Source organism: Daktulosphaira vitifoliae, unplaced genomic scaffold (assembly GCF_025091365.1).
Source record: "Daktulosphaira vitifoliae isolate Bord-2020 unplaced genomic scaffold, ASM2509136v1 Scaffold_3, whole genome shotgun sequence".
Lineage (NCBI taxonomy): Eukaryota > Metazoa > Arthropoda > Insecta > Hemiptera > Phylloxeridae > Daktulosphaira > Daktulosphaira vitifoliae.
Genome location: NW_026099574.1, coordinates 23,802,109 through 23,818,552, shown reverse-complemented (window position 1 = coordinate 23,818,552; position 16,444 = coordinate 23,802,109). Strand labels below are relative to the sequence as shown.

Here is a 16,444-nt window from a genome sequence, read left to right as displayed (position 1 = left end):
TAGTTAAATGTGTATGTGTCTATTTAAGAAATTAAGTTGACATACTTATAATTTATAATGTATAATACTAAAAAGTAATTAATAGTTTGTTAATCAAAAAATATAAGTAATTCGTTTTTAAATCGTTAAGTTCACTTATAGCTCTTATGTTATTGAAAGGACAAACTGTGTTATATGTAATTATTTTACCAAGGAAGGACGTACGGGGGGCGTAGCTCAGATGGTAGAGCGCTCGCTTAGCATGCGAGAGGTACCGGGATCGATACCCGGCGCCTCCATCCGTTAATTTTTACATATTTTTTTTAATATATGTTTATAATTTTCTGTATCTTATTACATTATTAATTTTTTAACATATTAAAAATTTGATCGTTATAAATAAATTATTTTGTCTTGCCAGTTAGGTGTCTATTTAAGTATTTAGCCCATCAAAAATCTAGTGAATCTATATATTTTATGAAACGATTTATAAAAAATAAAATTATTTTTAGCCTCTTTAAAAAGTTTTACTACTTTACTCCAATGTACTTAAAGGTAAAATTAATACCATAAAAATGAATAACAAAATTAATTTGATAAAATGAATTTTTCGCCGTATTCATATGTCGAAGAAATAAGTATAATTAAAGTGTAAATAATTAGCTATAAAATATTAATTTTAAAAATTTTAAATGCCATTGATTCTATTTTAAAACTGATCAATTTTTGTAATGAATTCATAACATAATAGGTCATTAGATAAACTCAAGTATAAGGTTTATCTTTATATTATTTATTTTGATGAAAGAAGATAGTGAATCTTTCTCTATTAAAATAAATATATAAATCTGTTAATATGACAACTTGATTACTTCCATTTACCTAGTCCATAAAAAATGACTTCATTATACATTATCAAAAGCCTGATTATCATTTTGTACAGTTTCCTATATAAAATTCCATTTATTTCATAAAGTTTAATCATATTATTTATCATTTATTTTTAATCAACATTAATTTTTATTATGATGCAGTAGGAAATAGAATTTTGTGTCTGCTTAATTGTATTCATAATAAATTGTTATTTTATTAATCAGATAATAGTGAATTTTTTATTATTCTAATATTTACAATGAGACTCCCGACCCTTTCAATTTTCAAATATCTATTTAAAAAAATATATATTAGTGCAATGTATTGTACCAAATCATTAAATTATTACTCCTCAATATTTTGAGGGGTAAAAACATTTTTCTACGTAAACCTCCGTATTCCTTGCATGGAAAAAGTCATAATTACAATTTCATGATTTTAATATGAATGTATTATTACAACAATCAATAAAATATAACCATTACCACATTACAGTAATTCATGTGAAGTTTTTGGCGGTCTTAAACACAACACAGCAAACTTCTCGCACTTCATATGTCAATGACATTTGAATTGTTGAGTAGTCGATTCAATGATGTCAATTCTTAAAAAAAATATTAGTTTTTAAAAAGATTATATGAAGGGTAATTATCATTGATAGTGTTTGGCAATGCCGTAATATTCACTACATAAGTGAATTCTAACGCAATAGTGAATGTCTTGTTCGATATATTTTAACCAATGTTCGAAACACGTAAGCCTCAGGCGCAACTAGTTTTTCATGCAGTACCGTTAAAGATTTTAAAATAGTCTACTTCTTAATATAAAATACTAAAAAGCTTATTAAGACTCTCAACTGGGGGCGTAGCTCAGATGGTAGAGCGCTCGCTTAGCATGCGAGAGGTACCGGGATCGATACCCGGCGCCTCCATAGTGTAACATTTTGCCAGATCAAGCCAAATTTTATTATAATGATGGGAGAAATTACTAGCCAAACTGGATGTGCTGTCCAATTATTTGGACCATTTTGTGTTAATATTGATTTGATATTTAAGTATACTTTCAACATTGTTTACATTTTTATAGAGGGTTTATATAGGGAGTAGACAATTTAAAAAAAGGTTATGGATTTTAAAATTTTTTTGCCCAGGTCAACATATTGTTTCGATTATGATAACTATTATAAGATTAATAATAAATGAAAAGATAAATTTTCTAATTTAATTTTCGAATCAAATGCAAATTGTTTACCAAATGATACTTAAAAAATTGTTTGGGAAATTTCAGTACAAAATTCTCATGTTCCTGGTAAAAATTTCAACATTATTAGTTTGTGAAGAGTTGAGAAAAAAATAAATACAGAGACTTAATATTTAATTATTTTGCCCTCTAGGACGTTGGCCACCCAGTCCGCTGCTGTTAGTAAATAACTATGAATTTAAGGCTAAATTTTATGTTACACTGCATACAGGTTTAAAATAAATTACGTTTCAAACATTTGAAATATTACAAATGAAAAAAGTATGATTCATGTGCGACTTAATAAAATAATATACTCGTAACTTATAACACAAATTATAATGCCATTTTAAATAAATTGCTTGTAAGAACTCGTAAGATTATTTTTTCTTCTTTCCTTCTTTATATATTTAAATATTTTATAAAGTAGTTTATGTTAAAAAATATATGTTCAAATTCAATAAATATTTTCTGAAAAAAAAAAGAAATTTGTAATACGTAGTTCTACCACGAAGATAACAATTTATAAATTATGAAAACTGCATTGTTTCAATATTAAGTAAAATTTATATTTTCACTTAATTAAAATTTAAGTACAGTTTTTTACATTGTGTTTTTACTACTATTGCTTACATCTACTATTTCAAAAGCTACTTCATAAAGTCAAAACGATTGTTTACAATATTTGGGGAATGGTTTACAACTGAGTGTCATTTATATTGGCTTCATTTTAACTAAAAAACAAACAAGTATTTATTTTAATTGAATTATTTAATAATGTTAAAACATGACAATTTTTATATCGAAATGTTAGATTTTATTACTTTTTTAGATCATACTTTCTAATACTGGGGTAATCTAGTTAAAGGTAATCTAGTTACCCTTTAACTATAAATAAATAATAGGGGGCGTAGCTCAGATGATAGAGCGCTCGCTTAGCATGCGAGAGGTACCGGGATCGATACCAGGCGCCTCCATATTTCAGTTTTTTTAGTAAAGAATTGCATTTTTTAATATTATCTAGAATTTAATTAAATAATAAACAAAATAGTTTAAAAACAAATCTTGAGTGTGCTACTGGGCGAACATAGAATATTTTTTTTTTCAGGAGCGAAGAAATTGCTACAATTTATGTACGAGAATAGGTATACAACTAGGACTTACTATACACAGCATATCCCTCGAAACACCATACTAAATAAAAATACGGTTGACAATTTATTTATTTTTTCAACCCATTAAATTTTCGTTACTCAAGCAAAATATTTATTTGTTTAGTAAATTGTTTATACTTCTTACAAATATTTTTGTTTAATCAACAAAAAAAAGTTGTTGACTGTATCAACAATAAAATTGTTAGTTTTTTTCAATGCAGCGATTAATGTTTAAGCGTAGGATAGTTTAACTTTTTGGCTGAGCTAAATGTAATTTTCTCCTTACTGAATATACATATGGTTATGGTTGTGTATGCATACATATGATTTAAAAAAAAAATTTTCTCGTAGGGTCTTCTCTTTTTGCTTGTCCCTATTTATCCCTATATTTCTTAAGAAGAAATTGAGAATTATAAATAAAACAACAATTTTTAAATACATATCCAAATATTAGGGAATTGTTCTTATTTTTTCCTGCTATAAAAATAAATAAATACAGAGGAAGTAGTTTAAGGAGAAAATACATTGAGCCAGTCAGTAGCATTATATGTAGGAGGTGGTCAACTTGAGAATTTGTCTCAATATAAATGTTCACTTAAAATTAGGTCCAGCCATACTCATACAAGTCCAAACCATACCAGGTTATTTAAATGTAATCTATAAAACATAATAAAATTTCAAAATTATATCATGAAAATAAAATGTTATTTGATAAGAAAAATATTTTAATTTCATAAATTATATAATTTTGAAATCATTCTATTAACAGTAGTTATAGATAGTTCAATCCATAGAGCATTACTCTATGGTTCTATTTTTTGTTAACAGTTATGAATTTAAATAATACGTTTTTAAGATTTTATGTGAGCAATAACTTGACTGTGAAGTGTTTTTTTAATGTATAAAATAATATGTTAGAGGCTAATAAACAAATAAAAACGCTGAAAAAATACATTTTATGTGATTTAAAATTTGAAAAAAAAAAAAGAAAAGAAAAATTTAAAGCGTTTCTATTCATCAAGATATTATTTTTGGTTATAAGTTAGGTAATTAAATTATTTGAGATAAAACGCAAGCGGAACGTTTTGCTTTGTGTAATGATGGTTCAGTGAAAAGTTTCTATTCTAACAGAAAATAACACTCATATGCTAATTAATCGCGTGTAAAAATTATTTTAAATAACAAATATTTTAATAAATCCGTTAGTTTTTAATTATATTTTGAAAAGTAATATATAAAGTTTAAGGGAATTCCTCCATTCACTATTTAAATGAAATAGGTAAACAGCTTCAAGGTATATTATATTCAATCTTAAATTCAAATAACCCGAGATGTTAATTTGACATTTTAATTAGCTCTAATACCTTACATTTATCATCTTCCGCTCATCTGGGGGCGTAGCTCAGATGGTAGAGCGCTCGCTTAGCATGCGAGAGGTACCGGGATCGATACCCGGCGCCTCCAAATACTTTTTAGTAAAAAATTATTTTATACAAATTTAATGGTTCGTTGTAAATGTAGTTAAATAACGGTAGTTTATTTTTTTGTATTTTTGAAATACAAATTATACTTACTATAGTATTGAAATATTTTTGTAATAATAAGTAATTTTTTAGTTGAGCTGAATACTAAAGACAAATCCAGTCTGAATTCTGTATAAGTTTAACAATTTGAAGTTCTAGTCTATATATCGGTTAGTCAAACTAAATAGCAAACTACTAGACTATAATTATTAGATTCAGCTCAACTTGAATTGTTTAAATAAAAAATTGATAGAATTCAAAAAAATTTGAATTATTATATACAAAATAAAAATATTAATACAAGTGAGATTGAAATTATTAATTTCTACCATTTTAGTTATTTCAAAAATACTTTACATTACTTTACCAACTATATATTTAAAAAAATTAGACTATTTTGCAGTTTAAATACAATTTAATTTTTAATATAATACATCACTTTTCAATAGTGTTTGTCAATATAACATTTTGTATTCTATCTTTTTTGTATTCTTTCAAAAAATCTCAATTAAGTGTATACAAGTAGTTTATGTATATTAAAAATTATATTTTTAATATAGTACAGTTATTACATATTATTAACAAGTAATACATTATTTGACAAATTTTATTTTATATTTAACCAGTTTATATGATTTACTTAGAAGTAGAACTATTAATTTCCATGGTTATAATTTTTATACAATAAGTCTCTAATTAAAATAGGATTAAATTATTTTACAGACATCCAACAATTGATTATTATAGAACTATTATGATACAAATTCCTCTCATATAGCTTTGTTCTGTAGTCTTCAGTTTGTTATACAGATAATTAATGTAGGTTGTCGAACATTTTAGCTTCGATACGAAGCTGAGAAGGTATGTGTTACCATGTGTTTTTTTTTTTAAATTACAAAAGATTTTATAATTTGTCGAATTATTGCTGTAAATACCTTTTTAATTGTTAAAACTTTTGAGGTTAGTTAGGTGTCAAAGATTAGTAAAATAGGGAAAGTTTCTTTGAACCGTTAAATATTTAATAATATTTAATTATAATTTTAACGGGAGCTTTCTTTGTATGTTTTGTCAAAAATGTATCAAACTAATTCTTTATACCATCACACTATATATAAATTAAAATAAAATTAATAAAGTCATTGTTATTTACATTAACACGATATACATTACATGTTTATTAAATACAACAATATTATTATGACTGATATAAAACTAAATCAATACACGAAATAATATTAGAGTTGTTTTAATTATAATTTGTTTATTAATAAAAAAAAAAAAAATGTAAATATTTATATGCAATTAATTATGACTTCACTTGATTTTTAGTTAATGCTTTTTGCAGATGATTTAAAATATGATATTGTATTACATTCAAAAAAATATGATATGGATTTTGTTTTTGAGTTACCGAGTAATTGAACTAGACGCAAAAACAACCAATAATTCGAATAGTGTGAATAAATTCTAGAAATAAAACCCATTCTTAGATTTAGTAGAAATTCTATTTATTAGACGTGAAACTTGTGTAAATATTTTTTATATTATCCGGATTTAATGTAAAATATTATAGCCTCTCAGATACAACACATAAAAACCTAATATATTGGTAAGCTTTCAATTAGAGCTAGTGATTTTTTTATACGTTGTGTTTAATGTGAATTCAGCATTGAGATTTTTTATTTGCTTGTCATAGGTTTACAAAATGCAACAAACAATTAATGGTAAGACGGAACTGGAGTTTTTGTGCGTCAAATAATAATATTGTTGTCTAAGGGATCTCGGATAAAAAGGGTTAAACTACAATGTGTACACTGTATAATATGGTTATCTGAATAGGCGAGATGGGGAATCATGCGGTAACATAAATAATTCTGTTGTGTTTAAGACGCCGTGTCCGAAAATTATGACCCGATAGCGGTTGTATAATTTGCCGCGCATCAGAACGGCTTCTATTACCTACTGTAGCGTGTGTTGCAAACGTATTTCTGAAAAAGCTTTTCAAAATGGAATTACCTTAGGTAGAGTTCTCTAAAAAGCTTATTAGGTCTGTGTAACGTTTTAATAATATAACACCTAATATCTGTAGTGGTTAGTTAATAATTTGTTGCTAAACTGAATAAATCTCTTGTTCCTATCCACAACCCATACTTGCAATATTTGCAAGTATGGCATGCAATGGTATACAACGTTAAGATCTTCTTTTTCATCTATAATTTAATGATCGTAAATTTCATTCTATAACAGAAGTAGTATCGTTGCAATATATAATAGACAGAGATGTCTGTAGGTTTTGATAACATGATATTGTAGATTATATTAATAAAATCCACATCGCATCATTTTTTACTGCGAAATGCAACATTTGTTTTCATCCAATAAAATTATTCCATGAACAATCATTTCAATATTTGTTTACGTCAACCTCTACAAAATATTTTCAATTTTAAATTCAATTCAATAAAAATTGTGTAGTTATTTAAATAGTACTCTAAAAAATAAAAATTAGTAATAATTGTGCATGTTAACATTCGATGTTTAAACCAGTATTTGATTATTAAAATCTTTCTGATGTTTTGAAAAATTGTGAATCATAACCTGTTTTATGTAGAGTTATGTTTATTGGTTATCGTCCACAAATAAAGAAATTTAGATTAACTATTATGTTATTTTACAAATCATTTAAAACAATCCATACGCATTCTTAAAATATTTTATAAATCAATCGATTGAATGAAAAACTTTATTTTTTCTTTAAAAATAATTTTTTATATTCATTTATTATCATATACTATTATTTATTTATTTTTGTTAAATTATTTTTCTCAGTAAACGTAAGTATACACATGATAAATTATATACAATGCACAGTTTAATAGTATTTATATACTCTGCGACGTATAAAAAGTAGGCAAGTTATTTTTTGTTTAATTATTCAATTTAACATTAAGCAAGAGCGTTCTCATGGGATAGAGTATGAATATGAATCCCCTTTTTGCTAAAGATTCTGGGTTCCATTTACACCTTTTTATGTTAAATAACTGTCATATGTTTTAGTTAAAATAAAATAATATCATGAATTTACGGTAGGTTTTGTATGAAAAATGATTAAGAAGGGACACAGTAACAAAGTTATAATTCCCTTCAAAACATAATTATGTTTAACTGCCATTAAACATAATTATTAAAATAATTCCATACCCATTCTTAGTGTGTAGGTATAATTTTGACTATTTGTTTACAGTTTAGAAAAAAATAGTACAAATTAATTACCAGTGGTTAATATAACTTTAGTAACTAATTTATTTACTATATGAATTACATGTATAGATTATAGAATTTAGTCTAAATAACATTCAAATACTCAAACATAACATTATTTACATTATATTAATATACATTGAATTTTATCTTAGTATTTCATAACAACTTATTTATATAATTTTTGTTTATAATAATCGGAAATAAATGTTTTTTATGGTAGTGGAAATGAAAAAGCCAAATTTTTCTTGATTTCAAACATTCATTGTAAATTAACAAAAGATAAAATTCAACTTGTTAGTTATGATTAAATTGATTTTAGTATGAGATATTGATTTGACATAATAAATATCATTCCTAAAAAATATAATGATTTTAATCTTAAAAAATTTGTTAATTAAATAGATGTATTAAATTATACTAATAATGTTTAATTATTCACTTTTTTAAAAATAAAGAAAGTCAACATACTGATATGGATTTGGTAAGCATTTTTTAAAAATAATTCTACTCAGTATTCCGTGTATAATATCAGTTACATATATTGTACCACGTTATTTTTGATTGGATGAATTATGGTAACATCGCGCATTATCACTAGTCACTCGTGACATTGACATATTATTGCGATTCCTACACGATAAATTGTGGCAAGAAGTGCCTTAAAAAATGTTCTCTTATCGTCCAGATGCTTTTTAAGCATAAGGCGAGATGACAAATATATGTCCTATAATTTTTAGCGTGACGTTCAATCAATTTAACCGGTACTATATTTTAAACATTAGGCGAATTCCAAAAACTTAAATGTTTTTTGATAACACAATAATTGACAAGATTTGTGCATAAATTCATATAAGTCGAGAAACGTATTCTATCGCGAGTACTGTGATTGTAATATATTCAAATTGAATATTTCAGATCTATTGTTGTGGAGGAATACGCAAGAAAAAGGATACAGTCTACGTGATGGTATATTAGCAAATTGAATTTCTTTCAAACCTGGAACAGAAAAACACTCTTTGTGAATAAAACAATATATTTTATGGAACGATAAACAACTAATATCGTTATGTATTTATAAGTTTTGCGCACTGTGCAGGTGTATATATTAATAATGACTGATGTAATTTTCCAAAGACCGTACACTGGATTTTCTTCAAAAGTAGCTCGTGATAAATTATGTATTTTTAAAACAATAATCGAATCTTCTCGATTGCCAAGTACACGGTATATTTTATATAAAGCTTAACACAACCGCCGGCACAGGGCCGTTTACGGTGTTGTGAATTCTACAGTTTACGCTATGTGTGTTTCAATGCTCCGCACGCGCACACACATAATAATAATGTACTGACGTTTCCGGTCCGATCAAAATGTCCCTAGAGCATCCAACATCAACTTTATCTAAACTTCGGTGTTTAAACTTTACGGAAATCGATTCAAATCACAGTCATTGAGTGTACAATATGTGTATATATTTAATGTAACTTATGCATTTTTAAAGGGTTTTGAGGGATAAACGTCGTCGTTTCGTGGTGGATGAAGCGAAGGAAAAGAGCAAATATGGTTATTAGGTTTTTCCTAATAATAAAAAATAAAAGCAGTAAATATACGGTATTTTAATAAAATATGGCCGAAAGTATTCACTTCTTAAGTAATATGTTTAATACAACATCTAAAGACATGATGTAGTCGTTACGAATTCGAGATAACGCATAATCTTGAGTTTTTTTAATGTTATTATAGTAAAAAAAAGCCTATTTACTCTTAACGTTTTAGGTTATCTTATTTTTCAAAACGTTTTGAATAACGCCATTTTGTTCATTGATTTTAATAGTTATCATATATAATATTTTAATTAGATTATTTCTCAAATAAAAAATATGTATTTACAACATTTTTAAACGTACGTTTAGACAATAATAAGCAATAGCGATGATATAGTGCACTTTTCATTATTTTAAATAGACAGAATTCATTAAAAATGATAAAATATTGCTTTGATATCGTTCACACATGAATTTTAAATATTTTTTTTTACAAAAATTAGTTGCAATTTTATTCATTTAATACGATTTGTAAAAAATTATATGAGATTATAATGAAATATTAATACAAATTGAAAAATTATCATGTAACGCCAGTAAAAACATGTTTGAAATTGTAATTTCGCGTTTAACAATTTTAAATGACAATGATTAATTAAGTCACTTATTAATGAAAACAATTTGTTTGTTTTACATATTTAATTTTTTTATAAACAAATTTTCTCTTATTTCAAAATAATTATTCTTGTAGAATTGAGTTAATAGTAGTTATACAAATCTAGACATTGCAGCGAAATTTAGATTAGCTGTGAATTATTTGTGTGAGCATTGTGCTTAATGATTATGTAACACGCTATACGCAAATCACGTTTGACTTATGAGTAACAATAATTATGCAATATCGATTTATTCATGCTGGAAATAATTGATGGAAATATTCTTCCAATTCATTCTTATATGAGCGGATGTATTGAGTTTTTCAGGAAACGCTGTTATTTTTTTGTGCCAATTAGATCACACGTAACGCCTTAAAATAGCAAAATATGTATACTCGAGAACTTTGTTTTGCGTGGGTTACATTAAGACAAATTTTTATTTGTACATTAATCAATTGCAAAATAAGGTATAAACCTTATTGTTGACATTAGCATTAAGCAAAGACGTGGCCATCTGGAAGAAGACGAGAGATGCTTCATTGGATAAAATACTCGGAGCATTGTTGCTAGTATAGTTTATTATAAATCCATTCAGGAACTTATTTATTTATGCAAAAAAACAAGGTGAAAAATCGACGTTCTATCCAAGTAAGGATCAAATGAAATCAACATTGTACAGCTCGTGTATGCATTTCTGATTCCAAATTGATTTTAAGTTTCTCATTTAAATTTTACAATTTTGATGTTTCAACTTAAGTAAACTATTCTTACTGATACTATATATATATAAGAATTATAATCGCAAAATTTACTCTAAGCGAGAAAGTCAGTGCCGCGTTATTCATTAGATACTATAGGCACTGTACTCATTACCAACAAGAAATACTGTAGAACTTATTTTAAAATTAAAAAAAAATATATTTATCAACATCTGCATTACAGTGCCTTTTTATGCCTACAAAATTAATTTTTTGTAACTAGTGCCCAGAGTCTAAAATAGCTTCATTCGACTCTGTAGAATATTTTCTACAAGTTCATAATTCTATCGGTAACCATTAATAAATCTAAAAATTGTCATTATCGAATATTCATTTTTTAAATTAGATCATTATCTAATAATTATGCGAATTAAATATGTATGATGCCATTTGAAAATAGAACCAATATAGTCGGACGGTGCAAAATGGATGCTAGTAAAGTATTTAAATCTGACAACGATTAAAATCATAATCATAAAAAACGCTTCGATGCAGACTGTAAACTATATTTTATTTTTCAAAGGAATTTTCGAATTATGCCAAATACAATATGACCTCACAGTTTTTTAATATTTTTAGTTCACAAATAAATAAATAAATTATTATTTACTTTTGTAAAGTTAATGGGGGTAATTAACTCCCTCTTATACAACTATACCTTTAACCTAAAAATTAGAGACAAATTAATTGAAAAAAAATTGAAATAGAAAATATAACAGCATGAAAAATGGCGAATTTTTACACCAAAATAACACTTTTTCGTTGAAGTTTACATATATAAGAAGGTGTTGATACAAATATATATTTTTTAATTTATAATAAATAGCACAAGCTTTAATTTATTGTATGATTTAATTTTGGAGTTTTCCAAAATTTAAGTTGAAAAATGTCTACTTTTTATGCAAATGTTTCAAGTTTTGAATCCTTTCTATATAAGGGCAAAAGAATATGTATGAAGTATTTCTAAAATAAATTGTAATGATCCATACATTTTTCAAAAATTTGTAGCAATTTAAAATATAAAATATAAAATTTGAACATTGAAATAGCATGTTATTTAATTGCGACAGCTATTTGCAGATAGAAGATCTGTTTAGTTAAAGAAGTTGTCCGGGGGAAACTTTTTTTTTAATTATAAAAAAAACTTTAATTTATAGTAAGTGACATAAGCTTTTATTTAACATATGTTTGAAGTTTAAACTTTAAAGTACTTTCGGAACATTTTTAAAAGTTAACATTTTGTGTAAAAACTGCTATTTTGTATCCTCCTGTGGGTAGGTAGAGGGACAGATTTTCAAAAAAATTATATTCAATAAAAAAGTACGTAAGGTATTTATAAAAAAGAAATATTTCTTTTAAATCGTTCATTTTTCATAAGGTTAGGACAATTTTAAGAAAAAAAAAATGTAAAAATGTCAAACTTTACCGATTGTAAAAAAATTGTAAATTTTTTGAGAATTTACCCCATTTACAGGAAACAAGGGAAACTTTATCAATTTTTAAGGGCAATGGCTTCAATTAGTTACGACTTATGATCTTTTGACGTATCATTGAAAAAAATTGGTCCGGTGAGAGTTAAGAAAATGTGGCGACAGATAAGAAAAAAAACAAACCTTAGTAAAATTAATATCTTTACTGTTTTTCATCAAAGCTAATATTAAAATTTGCTGATTTTAAAAATTGTAATTTTTTGAGCGATTTCTCTCCTTATGATGAACATACTTTATGATTGTTATATAGAGTAAACATGTAACTAAAGGAATTCAAAGAGTTCTCAATTATTATTTTTATTTTTCGATTTAATTTTTAAATTAAAACTGTGAAAGAAGAAGCAATATTATATTATAAAAGATTTTACACTCGACTCGAGAGGATTGAAGTGAGAGGCTACTTCAATCCTCTAATAAAAGGTTTTTCAACAAATTTTATTCCTGGTAACTCTCCGAGATGTTTAAAGTGCAAATGGTGTAGAAATCTATTAACTTAACTTAAGGAAAAATAATAATAATCACTTAAAAGTATTATCAATGGCTTCTTTAAGTTAAGTAATTATGACATATTATTATTTTAGCTAATACTCTTATTGTACCTATTTGGAACAGATTATGTGTATATAAATAAAGAAAACAATTTTTCGATTTATAAAGTGGTAATAATATAAGAATTACTATATATTTAATTAACCTTTCTTCAAATAATGTTCGTTAGTAAACATTTTCAGAACAATTTCTTCCTAGAAAATATTCATAAACACAAATAAGCGATGACGAAATGTAATTCCCTTTTGATTATTATTTTTTTATTCAATTAAAATGTTCAATGGAAATAAATAATTTAATAATCAATAATCAATACTCGGACATGTGTTTTATATAAAACAATCTATAATTCTTTTGTTTGTCTAAAACTGTGTAATGGATCGGTAATTAAAATAATTTAATGACTAGAAAACTTTTTTAACTAAAACTCAACAAAAAAGGTAAAACTTGGCTATTAAATTAAGTTTTTTATAGTACAAAATAAGTATCATGAATAAACCATACACCATAAGCCAATGAAGCCTTCCAACATACGGTCATAATAGATTTTATGTTTTTAAATTTAACTGAAAAGACCATATTAATTTTCCTTATTCCTTTAGTTCAGTCTTGTTCTTACTATTTATCTTAAAACTTGGTTTAAATAATTTAACAATAGTGTTTTATAATATCGATTTACACATTTTTCATTTCTTCTTTAATTATTTCAACTTTAATTAAAACTAGGTGTTTTACTATTGCGACTCATAAAACAAATTTTTATTTAAATGGTTTAATAATGTTGATAACATTTTTAATAAAGATTAAAAAAAACATTTTTAGTCTTTTAATATTTTGAAGCTTTTTGAAATGATAATTAACATAATTTTTTTGGTACCTTTAAAGCTTGGTAGTTGAGAAACATGACATATTTATAAATGATCCACTTGAAATAATATTTTTAATTAAATTCATTGTCGCGATTTCAACATCATTAGAGACCAATTATATTTAACTTCCTACTCTCTAAACAATTTTTTTTTTATTTTTGGAGGGGCTAAGTTCTTCTTAGCAGCTCTATTTATGCCTATATTGGTAATTATATCAAAGTATTATTTAAATAAAATCTTTGTGAATTTTTTTTTATTTGACATAGAAGTACTGTCGGTGAAAGAACTATCCATAATAATTACTCACCTAACAAAATACAAAATTTCAGCATACTACATAGTGTTTGCTTATTTTAAAAAATTGAACACTATAATTCAGAGGATTTTTTTTTTAAGTTTTATCTACACTAATGTTATTGAATTGTTATAATTTCTCAACATCGAAGCATGTAATTATAAAATTCACCTTATATAAGACGTCCTAAGTAATGACTCGATCACTTTTCAAAAATATTATAATAATAATTTTATTGATTTTCAAAATTTGTAAGAAAAAAAAAACATTTTAAACTTTAAATCGGCTACGTATTTTTATGTGACTGTTTCCTGAAAAATATTACATCAGAAGACAACAGTGTAGCTACTACCCCCACCTTTAATTTTTTATGTACAAAACTTTTTTACGATACTTTAACATAATATTCAATTTTACATTTGAGATTATGAAATACTTCAATTTCACTTATTAGTTTTCATCCACGATGGCTCAAAGACAACTTTTTTCTCGTCCTGTTTAGAAGAATGACTTTATTCGCATCGTTAGATTAACAATATTACTATCACGACAGAACGCAATAATATTGTGCTTATTTAAAAAAGTAATATTATTATTTCAGGTATTTGTACACTAAAAGTATTTATTTATTTTATTTTATTTTGGTATATCATATTTTTAGAAGAAATCAGTCTTATTAATTGAAATAGATTTTAATTTTCTTTAGTGAAAACTCCTATTTTTAGTTAATTGATATTTTTTTAATAGATATTTTACTTCTATAGAAAATAGAAGTATTTTTTATTCGATGAATTATTCTTTTGTTTAACTTTAGCGATTTTTGACCAATTTTCTATTGATAATTTTTTTCTTAGCATACAGAAGTAGTAATAATTTTATGATGCCACATAGTAGCGCAATGAGAAATATTTTTTAAGGCAGAGTCCAGATAGCTTTTAAAATGTAGAGTAGTGGCGACATTACACTACCCATACTCACCACTACTATAGTTTTATGTCCATGGAGACCCGGAGACTACCTTATTTAACCTCAGTTGCATTACTGATGTTACATAAACAAGTTTTTATTGACAATTCTTGTTATTATATCTGTCACTTACGACAGCTAGAACAATTTCTAATTTGGTTTTCATAAAACCAAGTTAATGAATTTTTATTTTAAATCCAAATGTTTAAATTATTGTAAAACGCAAACGGTTAATTGAATAAAAAGAATAATGATTACAAAATTGTTTCAATTAGTTTATTCTAACATATCATTAAACTAAAAATAGGGGTTTATATTTAAAAAAAATTAAGAATTTTAATCTTAAAGGAATGTAAACAACTATTTAGCTGTATGTTATTGCACATATTTTTAAATTCATTAACTATTTTCCTTCATAAAAAATTTAAATATTTTATAGTTTCTTAGAAAAATCAGTGTTTTATCCTTAATTTATCAACTGTTTATTTATCAAATGAATCCAGCGCAGTACAAAGTTACTTTTTTAGATGAACAGAAGATGTAAATATTTTAAATAGAACAATTTGAGTACAGCCACATCACGTTAATGTCAATTATTAAATTTTAGATTCACTATTAAAATTTATTCTTAATAATATGGCATTTATTTATTTAATGAAATTATACAATACTTAAAGAAATAAAAAAGGTTAAATAAAATTTTCTTAATGATTTATATTTAAGATCTTTAAGTCCAAATTAATGTATTTTTGACTAGTATATACTAGTAGCAAGTATATTTTATTTATTTTATTGTATAAGTCTAATTTAAATTCAACCTTAAATTTTTCAGGCTATTAAAAACTTAAAATATTTAATTAATTGCACTTTGTCACATTTTTTTAATGAATTGACATTAGTTGTTGTAAAAATCGTTTAGCTAATAAAATCGTAATAAAAAGTTGTCGTTTACAATGACTAAGCTATCATAAAAAAAACAACAGACATACAAGAAAAATTTTCTGGTAGTACGTTGTATTATAAAAGTTTCTTTAGTTTATATTTCACGCCATAACTTATTCGTTGCACAAACGATATTAAATCAATAAAGTTTTATTTTCACATTATATATTTCTCTGGGTAACATTTTTTAATGTTTTGTAATAGGATTAGTGTTCACGACCAGTTGCAATCGTTAATGCATTATCAGAAATAATTCAGTTGTTTTCTCTGATAAAAAAGTCTTTCGTCGTCGATAAAAAATTCTTTATAAGTATTAAGTTATATCAATTTACTCGGGTTTTTA

The 16,444-nt window shown here is 25.2% G+C and overlaps 3 non-coding genes across 3 annotated transcripts; all 3 read left to right on the top strand.

Annotated features, from left to right (window-relative positions):
• The first annotated feature begins 205 nt into the window (after nucleotides 1-205).
• Nucleotides 206-278, top strand: Trnaa-agc (transfer RNA alanine (anticodon AGC)). Its single transcript has one exon. It is a non-coding gene; the product is annotated as a tRNA-Ala (tRNA).
• A 1,432-nt stretch (nucleotides 279-1,710) lies between these two features.
• On the top strand, nucleotides 1,711-1,783 carry Trnaa-agc (transfer RNA alanine (anticodon AGC)). Its single transcript has one exon. It is a non-coding gene; the product is annotated as a tRNA-Ala (tRNA).
• Nucleotides 1,784-4,636: 2,853 nt separating this feature from the next.
• Nucleotides 4,637-4,709, top strand: Trnaa-agc (transfer RNA alanine (anticodon AGC)). Its single transcript has one exon. It is a non-coding gene; the product is annotated as a tRNA-Ala (tRNA).
• The last annotated feature ends 11,735 nt before the right edge of the window (nucleotides 4,710-16,444 follow it).